Raw genomic sequence first — 17,668 nt, 5'->3', positions numbered from 1 at the left:
CCTGCAGAGGTAAAAGGAGAGAATAACTGTTAACTCAAGGAGGGCTTTTGCAGAAGCAAATTAAAAGTTGTTTCTTCTGGGCTAGTGTAAGGTTTAAAAGACACATTGGAAAGAAGATGGTAGTTAATGAATTAATGAATATTTTCCCTTTGATTAGCTCTCCAAAAAGAAAAAAATGTTTTTTTGAAACATATAAATCCAGTGATAAGCAATAATTTGTAACAAAAGTTCTTAACCTGGGGTCTGTTAACTTATTTAAAAATTAATTTGGTAACTGCATTTGGGCAGAATCTGTTTGCTCATTTCATTTTATACATTTAAAAATAATATTTCAAGAATAGGACTATAGGTTTCACCAGGCTCCCAAGGAGGGGCATAGCACCAAAAAAGAACTTGAGGACACTGGGTTTACAAATACTGAAGAAAGTAAATGCATAACTCATAAGAATTATATAGCAGTAAAATTTAGTGACATAAGTTTTTAACTTCATTAACTTTTCACTCTGAGATCAGGCAGTTATATAAGTAGACATTATTTGGATTTAGTACTATATTGTTATTTTCAAGGATAAGTTAGCCATTTACATCACCTTTTATAGTGGAAAGAATGTAGAAACTGAAATCAGACAAGGCTTGCTTCCACCCATTACTTTTGTGGCTATGAGTGGGTCAGTTAATGTTTCTTAACCTTATCTTAATAGTGTCGTGTATTTCAGTGTCAAAATGAGGTATTTCTTAAACTTTCAAGTAGGTAGAGGAATGTCAGCTACCATTATGGTTGTTTTAAGCTTTATATATAAGGTGTTCAGGAAGGACTAGCAATTCTAGTGTGAGGGCTCCTGCTTCTTCTTCAGGATTGCTCCTTCACCTCTCGTGTCTACTAGCACTCAACTTTCACTGTTCCTCCAAGAAGCTGTAGCATGAGCAGTGCCCCACTCTGATAAAACTGTTGCAGCAAAGAGACTAAACCTGGTTGAGGGTAATAGGTCTCAAACTCAGTAGGTGAGTTAGGAGGATGTCTATTCCAAGCATATGAAGATTTCTTTATTAGAATGAGTGGAAGGCAGCAGAAGCAGGTGATGTGGAATGCATAGAACTTGGTCAGACTCCAAAGTCATCTACTGCTTTCAAGGCCATCAACAGTTATCTTGACTTTTGTCCTACCACTGTACTTCAAGGACTGGGAAAAAGGGTAAGGCTGATGAATTGGTGCAACTCGGTTGCACTACAATTCATTCAGTAGTTAAAACATTACTGATCCTTTTCAGAAATGAAAGATGAGCAACATAAGATATTTCCCTTTAAATTGAAATAATATTTATCCATCTTTAGCTTGAACCTGCTAGTCCTCATTCTTTCCTTTGCAATAGTGGAAAATGTCCTTTTCTTCCTTTTCATTACATAGTTTTTCTTATCAAATATTCAGATGAATTGAAACTGACTGTTTTCATACCACTCACCATCCTGCTTGTCCTTTTTGGGACTTTGTGGATTAAATTAATACCCATTTTATGGAGTGGTTCTATGAACTTACAATAATATTCCACTACCTCAAATGTGGTGAATTCCTTTAATAACTGCACTTGGTGAAAGCTTCTCACTGTCAGTTTTGGGGGCTAAGGTTCTAATGTTAATTCTTTATAGTACTGATGTTAGAAGAGAAGGCAATTATTTTATTGACCTCATTAATTGGGGCACAATATGAATATTTTTGACATTGTTTTCAGTCAATGAGAAATAAATAGCTACAAAGAAAGATTTCTGTTGTCTGTGTTGCTTAGACTTATTGTGTTTGAATAAAGTAGCTGAAATGAGAATTTTTCTAGTTAAATCTTGACTACTTTCTTGAAGTCAGTGTTCTTGGACATTTTGGTATCTGATAATATTCAAGTCATGTATAACTATGCTTCTATAGTTGTCAGTAGAACCAATTTATATACATGATTTGCTTTGTAAAGTGTCACCTCTAAAATTTATCTAGAGACAGGAATAGGTCAGAGAAGTTTAATTGATTGTATAGTGCAATTGAAAAGGCTGGCAGAGATCTGGGCCAATTTGGGAACAGCTGTCTTTTAGTCATCAAAATTAAAAAGTATCCCAGTTGTGACAGCAATGTGATTATGGTTAGATATACAGCAAGAGTTAAGAGAAAGGAATTGGAGAAAATGAAGTCAATGTATACTAGTTATAATTAAATTTACCTGATTTCTGTCCCTTTCATTTTGTTGTTGAATTATCTTTGGATAAGCTTAATTCCATGGGCCCTGAATGCAAAAATAAACAAACCAACCAAAACCAAAACCAAAACCAAAACTAAAATAAATTTTTGCTTGACTACTGTTTTGAAGGAAGAAAAGACACCCAAGAGACTCGGTATAGAATGAGCTTCAACATGGGCTGACATGGAAGAGCCATTGGCTATAAAACAAATTTTAAACCTTTCAGCTGCTATTGGTTATATGTGACTTCTGAACTCTTTAGGCATTGAACAAAGATGCTTATAGGTAAGAAAAATGGATACTTATGAATCATGAAATCACAGAATGTCCACCTTGGAATTATCTTTAGAAATTGTCTACCAGTGGAAAAAAAGTATGCATTTCTATAGGCCAAAAGTTGATTTAGAAAACCACTAAATTAACATTATGTATGTTGTATTGAGGCTTTATTTTCTTAAACATTTCCCAATCACATTTTGATATTTTTCCTAAAGTTCCTTGATACTTTGAGATGCTCAACAATGAGTTTTATAAAATATATTCTAGCATAACCAGAAACTTTACAGGCATTCCTTGAATTATATTCCGTACAAGCAATCATTCAACTTTTGCTTGTAGCTATCCAAGGATGGTACCCCCTTACCTCTCACAGATGCCTTTTAATTTTGAATCTTAAACCATTTCTACTTCTCTTCCATGCATTCCTCCTGTTTCTACTTTTTGGAGTTAAGTAAATACATTTTTACTATGAACTGATTTTTTTAAATACTTGAAGATAGGCCTCATTCATTACTGAGAAGATGAGGGCTTTCTCCTACCTCTACTCTAGTCTTCTAAACTAAGGCTACTTTGTCCAACACACATTCTCTTATATTGGGCTAGGTGGAAGAATCATCAAATTTCTTATCTCAATCTACCACTTTCATCCTTCTCTTTGCTGCCATTACTTGTTAATCCTTTCTCCTTTGCAGTTCATTTGGTATGTCACATTATTAAATTCAGAAACTTATTATTATGTACTGATCTGATGGTCATTTTACCTCTTTTTTATGGAATTCAGTACAGGAATAAATCTTCCTCTGTGACCTAATCACTACTTCATAAAACAGACCTAATTTTTATTTTATTTTATTTTTATTTTTTATTATAGTTTTTTATTTACAAGATACATTCATGGGTAATTTTTCAGCATTGACAATTGCAAAAGCTTTTGTCCAACTTTTCCCCTCCTTCCCTCCACCCTTTTCCCCAGATAGCAGGTAGACCAATACATATTAAATATGTTAAAGTATAAGTTAAATAAAATATATGTATACATGCCCATACAGTTATTTTGCTGTATAAAAGGAATTGGACTTTGAAATAGTGTACAATTAGCCTGAAAAAGAAATTAAAAATGCAGGCAGACAAAAATAGAGGGATTGGGAATTCTATGTAGTGGTTCATAGTCATCTTCGAGAGTTCTTTTGCTGGGTGTAGCTGGTTCAGTTCATTACTGCTCTATTGGAACTGATTTGGTTCATCTCATTGTTGAAGAGGGCCACATCCATCAGAATAGATCATCTTATAGTATTGTTGTTGAAGTATATAATGATCTCCTGGTCCTGCTCATTTCACTCAGCAGCAGTTCATGTAAGTCTCTTCAGGCCTTTCTGAAATCATCCTGTTGGTCATTTCTTATAGAACAATAATATTCCATAATATTCATATACTATAATTTATTCAGCCAATTGAATAATAGCAGGTTTCTTGCTTTATTCTCCAATTGATGGGCATCCACTCAGTTTCCAGTTTCTGGCCACTACAAAGAGGGCTGCCACAAACATTCTTGCATATATTGATCCCTTTCCCTTCTTTAAAATCTCTTTGGAATATAAGCCCATTAGTAACACTGCTGGATCAAAGGGTATGCACAGTTTGATAACTTTTTGAGCATAGTTCCAAATTGCTTTTCAGAATAGCTAGATGTATTCACAATTCCACCAACAATGTATCAGTGTCCCAGTTTTCCCCTATCCCCTCCCAACATTCAACATTATCTTTCCCTGTCATTCTAGCCAATCTGATATGTGTATAGGGGTATCTCAGTGTTATCTTAATTTGCATTTCTCTGATAAATACTGACTTGGAGCATGTTTTCTTATGGCTAGAAATAGTTTCAATTTTTTCATCTGAGAATTGTCTGTTTATCAATTGGAGAATGGCTTGATTTCTTATAAATTGGAGTTAATTCTCTATATATTTTGGAAATGAGGCCTTTATCAGAACCTTTGACTGTAAAAATGTTTTCCCAGTTTATTGCTTCCCTTCTAATCTTGTCTGCATTTGTTTTGTTTGTACAAAAACTTTTCAATTTGATGTAATCAAAATTTCCTATTTTGTGATCAATAATGATCTCTAGTTCCTCTTTGGTCATAAATTCCTTCTTCTTCTGTTATGGGCCAGAACTTGAAACAAGGTGCTAATGCTTATGTACTTAGTTCACACCTTTAAAGGCGTTCACTCCTTTAGAAAGTATATATAAGGAGGAGTTTACTTTTTGTTTTTCCATATAAACTTTGTTGTTATTTTTTATAGGTCACTAAAATAGTTTTGTAGTTTTGCTCATGTAGTTTCTGATTTTTCCCTTGGCAGATAGATTCCTATATACTATAGGTAGTTGCTTTAAATGGGATTTCTCTTTGTAACTGTTGGATTTTTTTTTTTTTAGTGATATATAAGAATGCTGATGACTTATGTGGGTTTATTTTGTATCTTGCAATTTTGCTAAAGGTGTGGACTATTTCTAATAGCTTTTTAGTAGAATCTCTGGGGTTCTCTAAATATACCATCATATCATCAGCAAGGAGTGATAATTTGGTTTCCTCATTACCTACTCTAATTCCTTTAACCTCTTTCTCAACTCTTATTGCCAAAGCTAGCATTTCTAATACAATATTGAATAGTAATGGTGATAGTGAGCAACCTTGTTTCACTCCTGATCTTATTGGGAAAGGTTTATCCCCATTACATATGATGCTTATTGATGGTTTTAAATAGATGCTACTGATTATTTGAAGGAAAAGTCCATTTATTCCTATACTCTCATGTGTTTTTAATAGGAATGGATATTAGATTTTATCAAATGCTTTTTCTGAATCTATTGAGATGATCATATGATTTTTGTTAATTTGGTTATTAATATGGTCAATTGTACTAATCATTTTCCTAATACTGAACCAGCCCTGTAGTTCTGATATAAATCCTACTTGATCATGGTGTATTATCCTGGGGATGATTTTCTGTAGTTTTTTTGCTAATATCTTATTCAAGATTTTAGCATCAATATTCATTAGGGAGATTGGTCTATAATTTTCTTTCTTTGTTTTCAACCTACCTGGTTTAGGTATCAGTACCCTGTCTGTGTCATGATGGACCTAATTTTTAATATCACTATCTCCTTAAAAACCCTGACATACTGTTTCATTGACTTCTTCAATCCCTGTTCTCTTCAATGTGGAAGCCGTTATCTAAATATTGTTTCTAGTATGTGTAATTCTATAGAAAAGTGGCAGCCCTAATTGGGCATAATCCTCTACTTAGTATGTACAATTACTTTTTATAAAAGTGATTCTACAGTTTACCCTTTTCCTTTCTAAAATATGGTACTTAGCACTATATTATATTCTAGATAGAGTTTAACTAACACAGAGTTTAGATTATCATCATCCTTTGTCCTAATAACTATACCTTTGTAAAAAGCAGCCTAAGAACATATTAAATTCTTTGGCTTCTAAAATTAAATATTTTATCATATTAAACTTTTTGATTAAAATCTCTAGAATTTGATCATGGAAAATAGTATCCAGTTTTCAATATCAGGTGTAAGTGTTTATACAAGTCTTCATTAAATTATATCTATTTTGATTTGATACTTTTTTAGGTGTTTGAGTTCTTTGGATTGTGAATGTCTTATCAAGTGTATTAGTATTCCTTTCAGCTTTGTGTTATCTGAAATTGTGAAAACCTTTATCAGATAGGTCTTTATCTAAGGGTAAATAATTCTTTCATTCTACTACTAGATAAGGAAGTATATACAAACAGGGAAAGAAAGAATTGTTTATCCTTGAATTTAAACAAGCTGTCTATCTGAAGGCTTGTCCCATTCATAAAACAGAAGAAAGTAGGCCTGCTTACCAAGTTTTAGCTGAAGAATTTGGATAAGCAAGAGTCATAAAAGATCTAAGAGAAGGACTGGTCTCCTAGAATAGGAACTGTTGAACACAAAGATTTGAAGAGACAGATTAGTAAGAATGATAGGCCCACATGAAATTTCTCTTTGTGCTTGGCTTGTTATTGTTTTTACTCCAGTGTTACAATTTTGAAGCATTTATGAAGCAATTACTATCTACTAGATACTGTGTCAATCATAGAGAACAGAAGACAAAAAATGAAACAGTGATTGTTCTCAAGAAGCTCATATTCTAAAAAGAGAGGGTCAATTATTTGTTATTTGACATTATTTATTAATTATGTACTGTATACCAAACAACATGCTTGTTTTCCAGAATGATTGGATCAATCCATAATTTCAAAAGCTATGTATTAATGTATCAGTTTTCCAATATCTGCTCCAACAGTTGTCATTTTTTTTCTGTCATATTATACAATCTGGTACTCCTGAAACTTCCTGTTCTTATCATATAATTTTATCTTTTAAATTGTGGGATGACTTATAATTTTTATATATTTATAAATTTGACTCAGTTCTCTATATCTTTGATAAATGAAGCTTCTTCCAGAGCAACTTGATTGAAAATTCTTTCCCTTCACATTATTCTCCTTTCCTTCTAACTTTGGTTTTATTTACACAAGCCCTTTTCAATTTAATGAAGTCTTAATTATTCATTATATATATCCCTTCGTGATATCTCTTTTTTCATTCTAATTCTTCCTTTATTCATACATCTGACAGGTGAATTATTCCATGCTCCCCCAGTTTACTTATGGTCACCCATTGTTTCAATTATGTACCTATTTTGACCTTATCTAGATATACTATGTGAAATGTTGTTCTACACCTATTCTCTGTTAAACTGCTTTCCAGTTTTCTCAGCAGTATTTGTCAAAAAATGAATTCTAATCTCTAAAGTTTGAATCTTTGGTTTTATAAAATTGCATTTATAAAACATTATTTATTATATAGTATTTATAAAATATTATTGTATATTGTATACCTAATCTATCCCACAGATCTACTACTCTATTTTTTAGATAGCACCAAGCAAATTTTTGATTATAAACTTTGTAGTATAGTTTAATTTTTGGTATGGCTAAGCCGCCACCTTGCACATGAAAAATATTTACTCAATATTTTTCAAATTTTGTTCTTTCAAACGAATTTTAAAACTATTTTTCTAGCAATATGAAGTAACTTTTTGTAGTTTCATTGGTTTGACATGGTGCTAAATAAATAAATATTCATTATTTATTATATTGTTTAATATTAATTAATATGTTTTATTATATTATATTATATAAACAATATTACAATAATATAATGTATATATTATTTAATATTATATTATTTAAGATATAATATACTATTATATATTATTTATACACATATATTTATATATGATAAAGATATAAATATAAATAAATTTAGGTGGAATTTTCATTTTAGTCTACCCAGGAGCAAGTCATATTATTTTCAATTATTAGATTTGACTTTTTTCATCTGAAAAGTGTTTTGCAATTTTGGTCATATAGTTCTTGTATTTGTCTTGACATTTAGACCCTTCCCAAGTATTTTATTTTTTATTGTAATTTTAACTGAAATTTTTCTTTTTATTTCTTGTTGCTGAACTTTTTTTTGGTAATATATAGAAAGGTTTATGATTTACATAGCTTTATTTTACATCCATGAATATTTTAATGATTTCAAGTAATTTATTTTAATTGATTCTCTAGGATTCTTCAAGTATATTATCATTTCATTTGAAAAAAGTGATAATTTTGTTTCTTTATTCCTATTTCAATTTCTTTTTGTTCTCTTATTGCTATAGCTAGCATTTCTAGAACAGTATTAAATACTGTGGTCATAATGGGCATTTTTGCTTCACCCTGATCTTATTGAAAAAGCTTCTAATTTATTTTATTTACAAATAATGTTTGCTGAAGGATTTAGATAGAAAATATTATCCTTTTAAAGAAAACTCCATTTATTCCCTGCATTCTAGAATTTCTAATAGGAGTGAGTACTGTTTTATTAAAACCTTTTCCCTTAATTTAATGAGATAATCACATGATTTTTATTGATATTACTATTGATATGGTTGACAGTTTTTCTAATACCAAATGAGCTCTATATTACTGGTATAAATCTCATATGCTCCTGGTGTGTGATTTTTGTCATATACCACTGCAATCTCCAAGCCAGAATTTTATTTAAATTTTTTATATCAATATCAATTCATGTTTTTTTTCCCTATTTTTCTCCTCCTGGTTTAGTTGTCAATACTATATTTTTGATGTAAAAATAATATGATAATATATTTTTGCCTGTTTTCTCAAATGGCTTATATAGTATTAGAACTAATTATTTTTAAATGTTTTATAGCAATCATTTGTAAAACTCTCTGATCCAGGGGATTTTTTTCATAGTGAATTCATTGATGGCTTCTTAAATTTATTTTTACAAGATAGGGTAATCTAGATATTCTATTTTCTCTTTCAGGTAATCTGAGTAATTTATATTTTTTGTAAGTATTCATCCATTTTACTTAGATTGTTATTTATTGGTCTATAATTGGCAAAATAGTTCTTAGTAATTGCTTTAATTTCATCTTCATTGGTGATGATTATAACTGTCTTTTTTGCTACTGTTAATTTGACTTTTAAAACAATCAAATAACTATGCATTATCTATTTTATTGTGTTTTCTCAAAAAATAAATCCCATGTGTTATTTAGTAATTATTTGTTTTCTTATTGTCAACTCTATTAATCTCTCCTTTGATTTTTAAAATTTCTAATTTCTGTTTGTATAATTGTGGATTTTTATTTGTTCTTTTCCAGCTTTTCTTAAATTGCACACTAAATTGATTGATCTTCTCTTTTTCTACTTGATTATTTTATTCTATTCCATTATATGTAAAGATGTAAATTTTCCTTCAGTATTGCTTTGGTTGTATTCTATGAATTTTCTCATTGTTATTGCTCTCTTTAATGAAGGTATTTATTATTTCTATAATTTCTTCTTTGACCTTCTCACCCTTTAGTATTCAATTATTTCATTTTTAATTAATTTTAATCAGACTTTATGCTCATATTATAATCTAAGAAAGAAGCACTTAATATTTCTGCTTTTCTTGTTATGGGATTTTTTGCAGTAAAATACAGTCTTTTTGTGTGTAGGTGCCATATACCTCTTAGAAAATGATATATTTCTTTTTATATCTATTTAATTTTCTCCAGAGGCCTATCATATCTAATTTTTCTAAAATTCTATTCATCTTAATTTCTTTTTCCTTTATTCTTTGTTTAGATTTATCTAGTTCTAATGGGGAAAAGACAAGGTTCTCTCCAGTATAATTTTACTGTTTATTTTATCTTGTAAATAATTTAAAATTCTTTAAGAATTTGGATGCTATATCATTTAGTGCATATATCTTTAGCATTCATATTACTTTAGTGTCTATTGTAACTTCTAGCATAACATAGTTTCCCTGCCTATCTCTTTAAATTACATTGATTTTTGCCTTTTGCTTGATCTGAAATCACAATTGCTAATCCCTATAAAACTATTTCAAATGAAACATAATAAATTCAACCCAAACCCCTTTTTAAAAGTATATTTCAAGCTATAATAAAAAAAATAAAAAAATATATTTCTAATAAAATTATATTGTAGATTTTGTTTTTGTAAACATTCTGCTTCTATTTTACTCTTTTTCTTATTCTTATTTACACTTATGGTTGCTAACTTTATTTCTCTTCATCATGCTTCTCCCCTCACCCCAGGTTATTTATACGTCTCTCTGTCTTGTCATCCTGTTCATCTTCAAAAGTGTTTTATTTCTTTCTCCCACCTCCTTTAAGCTAGTCTCATTTTTATCAGATTCCTTCTTTCTCTTATCCCCCTGTCTTTGTACTTCCTTCTAAGGCAAAATAGATTTCTATACCCAATTGAGTTTGCATATTATTTCCTCTTTAAGCCAATTCTGATAAAAGTAAGGTTTAAATATTGCCTGCAATTACCTCCAGTTTCCACTTTTATTTCAAAAGCTCTTTCTTGCTTCTTTTATGTGAGATAATTTACCCCATTCTATCTTTCCATTTCCCCTTATCTCAGTGCATCACTCATTCTTACCCCTTAATTTAATTTTGTTTTTTGAGTATCATCTTATCATAATCAATTCATACTCAGGCCATCCATCTAAGCATACTTCTAACTTCTATAATTACAAAATTATTAGGAGTTACAAGTATCACCTTCCAATATAATAGTGTAAACAATTCATCATTAGGAGCACTGGAATTTGGCAATAATATTCCTGGAACTTTTCATTAAATTTGTTGAATTTTAATTCTTTAAATTTTAATTTTGCTTTCTTTTTTCCTTGAAATTTTCTTGAAAGATGATGTCTAAATTCTTTTATTTTTTTCATATTGATTTTCAAGTATACAAAAAAACATTTTCAATTATTTCTCCTCACACTGTTTTTTCAGGTCAGTTGTTTTTCCCATCGAGCTATTTCATATTTTCTTCTATTTTTTTCTTTTCAATTTTATCATTTTTGATGTTTTACAGAGTCATTAGCTTCCAATTGTTCCATTTTAATTAAAAAAAAAAACAAAAACAAAAACAAAAAACAAATTATTTTCTTCAATTGTAATGCCAGAGAAACTGAGCAAGATAGAGATTAGAGAGTATTTAATAATTTATTAAATGGAGAGATATACTCAAGGTTGTCCACTATCACCATTACTATTCAATATTGTATTAAAAATGCTAGCCTTGGGAATAAGAGCTGAGAAAGAGATTAAAGGAATTAGAGTAGGTAATGAGGAAACCAAACTATCACTCTTTGCAGATGATATGATGGTATACTTAGAGAACCCCAAAGACTCTGCTAAAAAGCTATTAGAAAAATTCAGAATTTTAGCAAAGTGGCAGGATACAAAATAAATCCACATAAATCCTCAGCATTTTTATATATCACCAACAAAATGCAACAGCAAGAGATACAAAGAGAAATTCCCTTCTTCTGTGGTTTTAAGTAGTGCCTTTTGCAATTTAGTCAAGGAGGGGGTGATTGCTGGGGGGGGGGGGAGGTGCTGGTGATATCACTGCCCCTCCCACTACTCTTCCCTCCATCCTTGAAGGTGAAGTTGATGGGGGCTTGTCAAGGACCAGTTCTGGTTTAGGCGGGGTTGAAGCTGCCTGATGAGAATGAGAATCACCATTCCCTTCACCATGCCCTTCATCCTCACTTAACTCCAATGCCCTCTAGTGATATTGTTATTAATCTGTTCATTGTCTTCCTCCTTTTCCTCACACTTCCTCATCTCGCTGTTCTGAAAATGTTTCTTTTTTCTATAACTTGTAGGATTCTTTAAGTCCAATTGCATTATGTTGTACATATAGAAGGTTTCCTTGGAAATTGAACCAGGACCTTTATCATTGTAATATTCACAGAGTTGATCTCCTACTAGTTTCCAATTATCTGGCCCTCTATTTTCTTCCTTTAAGAACCAAGGGAACATGCATTCTAATGTAACCAAGAGTCTAGTGATCTGCAACCAAGTTATAATTAAGCCTTGTCCCTTGATCAACTTAAGTATGTTTTCTACAGCACCCCTTCAGGGCGGGATTGGGGTGGGGCTGGGGATGGGGGAGAATCTTTTCCTAATGTCTGCCCCATTTCAGCTAGAAAAGGTTACTAGTTTAGCCCTTAACAAAGTAAGTTCCCTGTTTGTCTGTGAAAATACTCACCCTATTTCCTGGTCACTTGGGACTTCGTCAGAGAAATTAGGGTCCTTGGTCCACATGTTGGGCACCAAATGTGGTGACTGCATTAGCATCCTGGATACCTTAGAATCAGCTGGAGTCAGGATAAGCAAAAGTCCTTGGTCTTTATTCTTGGTCTTTAGTGATAGAAATGAAGGGAATGGATGTGCAGGATCTCTGTGACCTCACCTCTTTGTCTCCTGCCCAGAAGTGACCCTGGCTAATCTTACTCCACTCCCTAGTCCCTCCTATAATTCTCTGTATACACCAAATGATTGGGCCAGCACAGGCTAGTGGGAAGGGACATTTTCCAAGCATATTCTAATAGAGTATTGTCCACGGTAATTAGCCTTACATGCGTGGTTGTCCAATCTCAGTGCATTAACTCAAGAGTTTCAGCCCTTTATAACCCCCTGTGTTATAGATTTTCTGCTGATCTACTGGCTTGCTGCCAGGGCAAAGTAGCCACACTGTGGTAAAGTTCTCCCTGAAGAAATGGCTAAGATGACACTTCACCCCCCTCAGGTCTGCTCAGTGTGAGCTGCCTTCGGTACCCTCACTGCCGGCCTACAGTCTGTGCCGATCTAACCATCCCCACCTGTGAGCAAAATTCACCATACCTTTTCTGATGAATTTCAAGGATATCTTCTGTTGGTAATTACTTGTGCTTTTTTTAAAATCAAGCACCAATTCTGAGGATTTGTCATGAAAAAAATATTCTGAGAATAAGACAGAGCTTAAATAGATGTGTGGGTCCTCTTTGCCATTTTGGCCAGAAGTCCCAATACTATGGATTTTCTATAATCTTTAGAGCTGTAGCATCTTTTAGGAACTTTTATATTGTAGAAGAATAAATGAGATAAAATATTTTGTGTACTTTAAAGTTCCATTAAAATGCTGTCTTCTGTGTTTTTTTTTAACTAAATATAGAAGGAAACAAGACTTTCCAAAAGTCAGAAATGTTGGAAGACTGATGATAGATAAGAAAGTTAAAAAACAAAAAACAAAAAACAAAAAAAAAAACCTGGTTGCCATAGATACCAACTGTTGCATCACAGTTGTGGTAGGACAAAAAGCATCCTATGAAGTGTGATGAGTTATGTTAGAAAGAATTTTAGATGAGGAGTAGTTTATAGTTTGGGCTCTTTTGTAACTTATATGACATTGAGCAAGTTGCTTATCCTCTCTAAGAGTTTATTTTCCTATGAAAATGAAGAACTTGGCTTAAATGACGATAAGGTATTTCCCAGTTCTAAAACACACTATTCAAAAACTATCTATGGTGATATTTTGGTATATATAGGTGTATATGTGGTGGAAGAAAAAAGGTAGAAGAGTAATATAGGTAAAGAAAATTGGTGGAGCAGAGTGTCAAGAAAATTTCTTCAATCTTAAAAGAAGCACTCACTCCCCATAAATAAGGGAGGAGTAAGGGCAACTACATAGAAGCATGATTTGTTTGTTGTCTTAGGTCTCCTCAAGATGGAGCCCTATTTTTAGACAGCCTTCTGGGCAAAGTCACAGAGAGGAACACAAATGTACTTATAAGTGAAATATCTGCTCTGGACAACAGATGTAAGAAATGACCTTTAGCCAGCCTGCTAATGATACCAAATTGGCTGTTGTCTTTTGAGCCTAAGAGCTCCAACCACCTTGCTCCTGGGGGAATTCAGCTCCTGATTTTGCCTACAGCTATCAAGTGAATGAATGCTGATGTTCCATCTTATACATTAGTGATTGTAGAGGTCAATTTAAATTTCTTCCTCTTCTATTGTAAATTCAATCCAACCAACATTTATTAATAATAATAACAATAATATTGATCAAATACAAACCCCGGGATGGCATGGAAAGCTCTTCATATTCCTGATATTATACATTGTTTCCTCCTCTGAATGCTATAATCCAGTTATATGTGCTGTTCCTTTCACACAGTATTCCATCTTTTGTCTCCATGTCTTTGCACAAGGCTTCCCCCCACCAAACTCTGGCCCCTCAGGATCCCTAGTTTGCATCCTTACTCAATTCACATTATCATTTTTTACAGTAGGTTTTCCCCAGTTCTCTCAAGTGTTAGCCTTCCCTTCTATATAATAGTCTATCATAAGTACTTTGAAGTATAGTAAATAATACTTTACTTACTATATTTACCAAGAATAAATACTTCCATCTACATATACTTATATTTAATTTATATTGATATGTTCTGATTTATATTTGTCCTCATTTCTATACATATTTTCTCATTCTTTGGAAAGTATTCTCCTTAGGGAGATCTTTTTTTCTTGGAATTCTCAGTAATTAGTATACTGTCTGGCTTATACTAAGTGCTTAGTAAATATCCGTTGATCAAAAATCAAGGTTAACATTTATATGACTTTAAAGTGTATAATAAAAATAGTAACATAAATTCTATAACTTTCTAAGGTTTGCAAAGCATCTTAAAAATGGTATTTCATTTGATCTTCAGAATAATCCTATTCTATACACATTTTACAGATGAGAAAATTGAGATTGCAACATATTGATAACATAATGAGTAAAATATAGAAGTGAGGTCATGGAGTTAGATATTGTTGTACAACAGTTCTCTTTTATTGTCTTGATTCAGTTTCCCTAATTATCCTGACCCAGTCCTGACTCAGTTTCTCTAATTGTTCTGCTTCAGTTTATAATTATCAGATCAAAACTCAGTCCTGCAAATCCCCCCCTCCCTCTCTATCAGAATATTTGATAAGGCTAAAAGCTCTTGTGTTTTAGAATATCAGAATGCCTCTCCCCATCCCTGGGGTTCCTTCCCCCCATTAGGTCATCCCATATCCTATATCGTTCCATTTCCAGAGGCTCACCCCACCCTGTCAGAGTCCAGTTCCTGCTCTCAGCCCCCTGACTCCACCTCTGCCTCAGTCTACTCCCTGAATCTGAGCCATGTGTATATGGGTCATTGAGAAGTCATATTGTTTGCTGAATTCTTGGAGATTATAGTCTTATTCAGCCTTGGGTCCAAACCATGGATCCATTTGATCCCAGTAAATCTCTCCATTTTAAATAAATTATTAAATACTCTCTAATCTCTATCTTGCCTCAGTTTCTCCAGCATTACAATATGACTGAAAAATGACTTAGCAACAATAAAAAAGTATTTTTAAACTCTAAAATAACAATTGTAATAACATTTTAAAGTAGAATTATACAATATGACTGAATGAGGACTGAATATTGTGTCTGCAAATAAATATTCATTTTTTAATCTTAAGCTTAAATCTTTTGATCTGTTTCCTGGGTCACAAGAATAGTCCATAAGTGTGCTTTGTTTTCCAGAAAGAACTGCTGAACAAGTTTGCCATTGTGAGCATTTCAATTCAATAGATTGGAGAGCAATATGATAAACAGAAAAAATGAAGTATTTTCCTTGAGAGAAGAAATTTTTGGAAACAAACAAACAAAAAAGAATCCAGGTTTATAAAGCCTTTCCCTTCTTTTATTAATAAAAGTTTAATCATGCAATAAAAGCTAAAATATTGTGGGAGGAGGAAATCAATTATATTTTCATAATCATATTTTAATAGTAGGAGGCTTTTTGGGTGATAATTTCTAAATTATTTGCATGAAAATCATATGAGAAAGGATGAGGAAAAAGTAAATAAAATAAATTTAGAGATATAGATTCAGGAAAGTTTGAAAGGATAGCTACAAGGAATTTTGTCAAAACATTCAAACAGATCATTGATACATAAAATATTGTCTTTTATCATAGAGCATTTTAGTTCACTCAAATTGATGCTTATAGGGCAAGAGCATGGGGGAGCACCCACAATAGGGGAAGGTATAACAAAGTCAATTACAAGGATTCTGGTTAAGTTTAATCTGTGTCATGTTGAGAGAAGGAAAGGAATGGCAATGCCACTTTGGAGAGTTGTGCTAAGATTGGACTCATATCTAGTTCTGTGCATATCTTTCTGATTCATCTTAATCAAGGAATCATGCCTTGGTTACAATAATGTGCATATCATGGCAATTTACTCTGTCAGAAAAAAGGTCTTTACTTTATTTTATGTTGGGTAGTGATTCCTTTATAGGTGTACCTGGATTGCCACCTGTATTATGATAAACAGGAAACTACCAACTGTTGACAAGAGTATGGCCATCTCACCCAAAGAGGAAGTATAAGCTTGGGGTGACAAAAGGAGAGAGAAATTGGTTAGATAGAAAGTGGGGAAATGCATGCTATACATAGCAGAAGCAGTAGGCCACAAGTAAACTCAGGTGAGCCTTATAAATCCCAAGAAGTTCATAAACTCCTGGTTTCTTAAGTTATAACAATAGTATAAATGAGATTTAATGGAAATTTTTTTTCAAATACTTAAGAGAATTCAAAGCATTTGAAAAAAATTCATTTATGTGCTCATTCATTGAATCAATATTCATTGAGTAACTTCTGGGATGACTTGCCTGATTCCCAACCACTCTGTCCTCCAAATCCAGTGTCCAGAGTTGTTTTCCTTAACTTCCACTAGAAGGGTGAGCCTCATTCTATGTGCAAAGTCCAGCATGGCATAAGAGAAAGGAAATATAATAATTCATACATTTCTTGTTTGTATGAAACTATGATGGTTAAAGTTACTGAGTTCTTTCCAAATTCCTTAGCCTGCAAATCCTGATTTAGATGCTATTTTTAGCATTTGACAATTACCTTTCCTTCTTCACATCCTTATGTATCCAAATTATAGCTTCTATACTCAGCTCAAAGCTCAACACCTCTGGTACTAGCATCTCTATTCCCCTGATGCTGTATTCTACCCTTTTTGGAGGATTCAACTGCTGTAACTGCTTGTTTTCTCTGGTAGTCTAACTCACACAACCGAACTCTTTTCAGTCTTTTCAATCTTATTTCATACTTCTCCCCTTTACTAACTATTCTTGCTAAACTGTACATTATCTGTTCATTCAATTGATATTAAGCTAAGTGTCTCAGTGGATAGAGTGCTAGTCCTTGAGTCAAGAAGACATTTTCCCGAGTTTAAATGTGAACCCAGACATTTACCAACTGCGTGACTCTGGCAAGTCACTTAACCCTGTTTGCCTCAGTTTCTTCATCTGTAAAAAGAACAAGAGACAGAAATAGCAAACCACTTCAGTATCTTTGCCAAGAAAACTCCAGATAGGGTCATGAAAATTTGGACATAATTGAAAAAATACCAAAACAATAAAAATTTGATATTTTATCTTCTGTCTTTGCAAAATTATTCATTCCCTCTTCATCACTGACTCTCAGCAACTCTTCTGAGATTAACTTTAGCAAGTCCCTAAGTAATTTTGGTTTGATACTGAAACAAAATGAAACATTTGCCAATTATTAAAAATAATTAACAATGGAGAAAGATTCAACAAGGCTAGGAATCACACACACACACACACACACACACACACACACACACACACAACCTATATCAGAT

At 32.4% G+C, this 17,668-nt stretch overlaps 1 long non-coding RNA gene across 1 annotated transcript in view; it reads right to left on the bottom strand.

The window, feature by feature from the left end:
* Window positions 1–13,039, bottom strand: part of LOC141553729 (uncharacterized) — a 64,307-nt gene extending 51,268 nt beyond the window's left edge. Inside the window, exons 1-2 of the long non-coding RNA XR_012485610.1 lie at window positions 12,833–13,039; window positions 12,198–12,349 (exon numbers count right to left, since the gene is read on the bottom strand). This is a non-coding gene — a long non-coding RNA (uncharacterized LOC141553729). The remainder of the gene's footprint in view (window positions 1–12,197; window positions 12,350–12,832) is intronic.
* Between the last annotated feature and the right edge of the window lie 4,629 nt (window positions 13,040–17,668).

The sequence above is a fragment of the Sminthopsis crassicaudata genome, chromosome 2, assembly GCF_048593235.1.
Source record: "Sminthopsis crassicaudata isolate SCR6 chromosome 2, ASM4859323v1, whole genome shotgun sequence".
NCBI classification, from domain to species: Eukaryota; Metazoa; Chordata; class Mammalia; order Dasyuromorphia; family Dasyuridae; genus Sminthopsis; species Sminthopsis crassicaudata.
The sequence above is the reverse complement of the archived record's forward strand: the minus strand, read 5'-3'. Positions and strand labels throughout refer to the sequence as shown.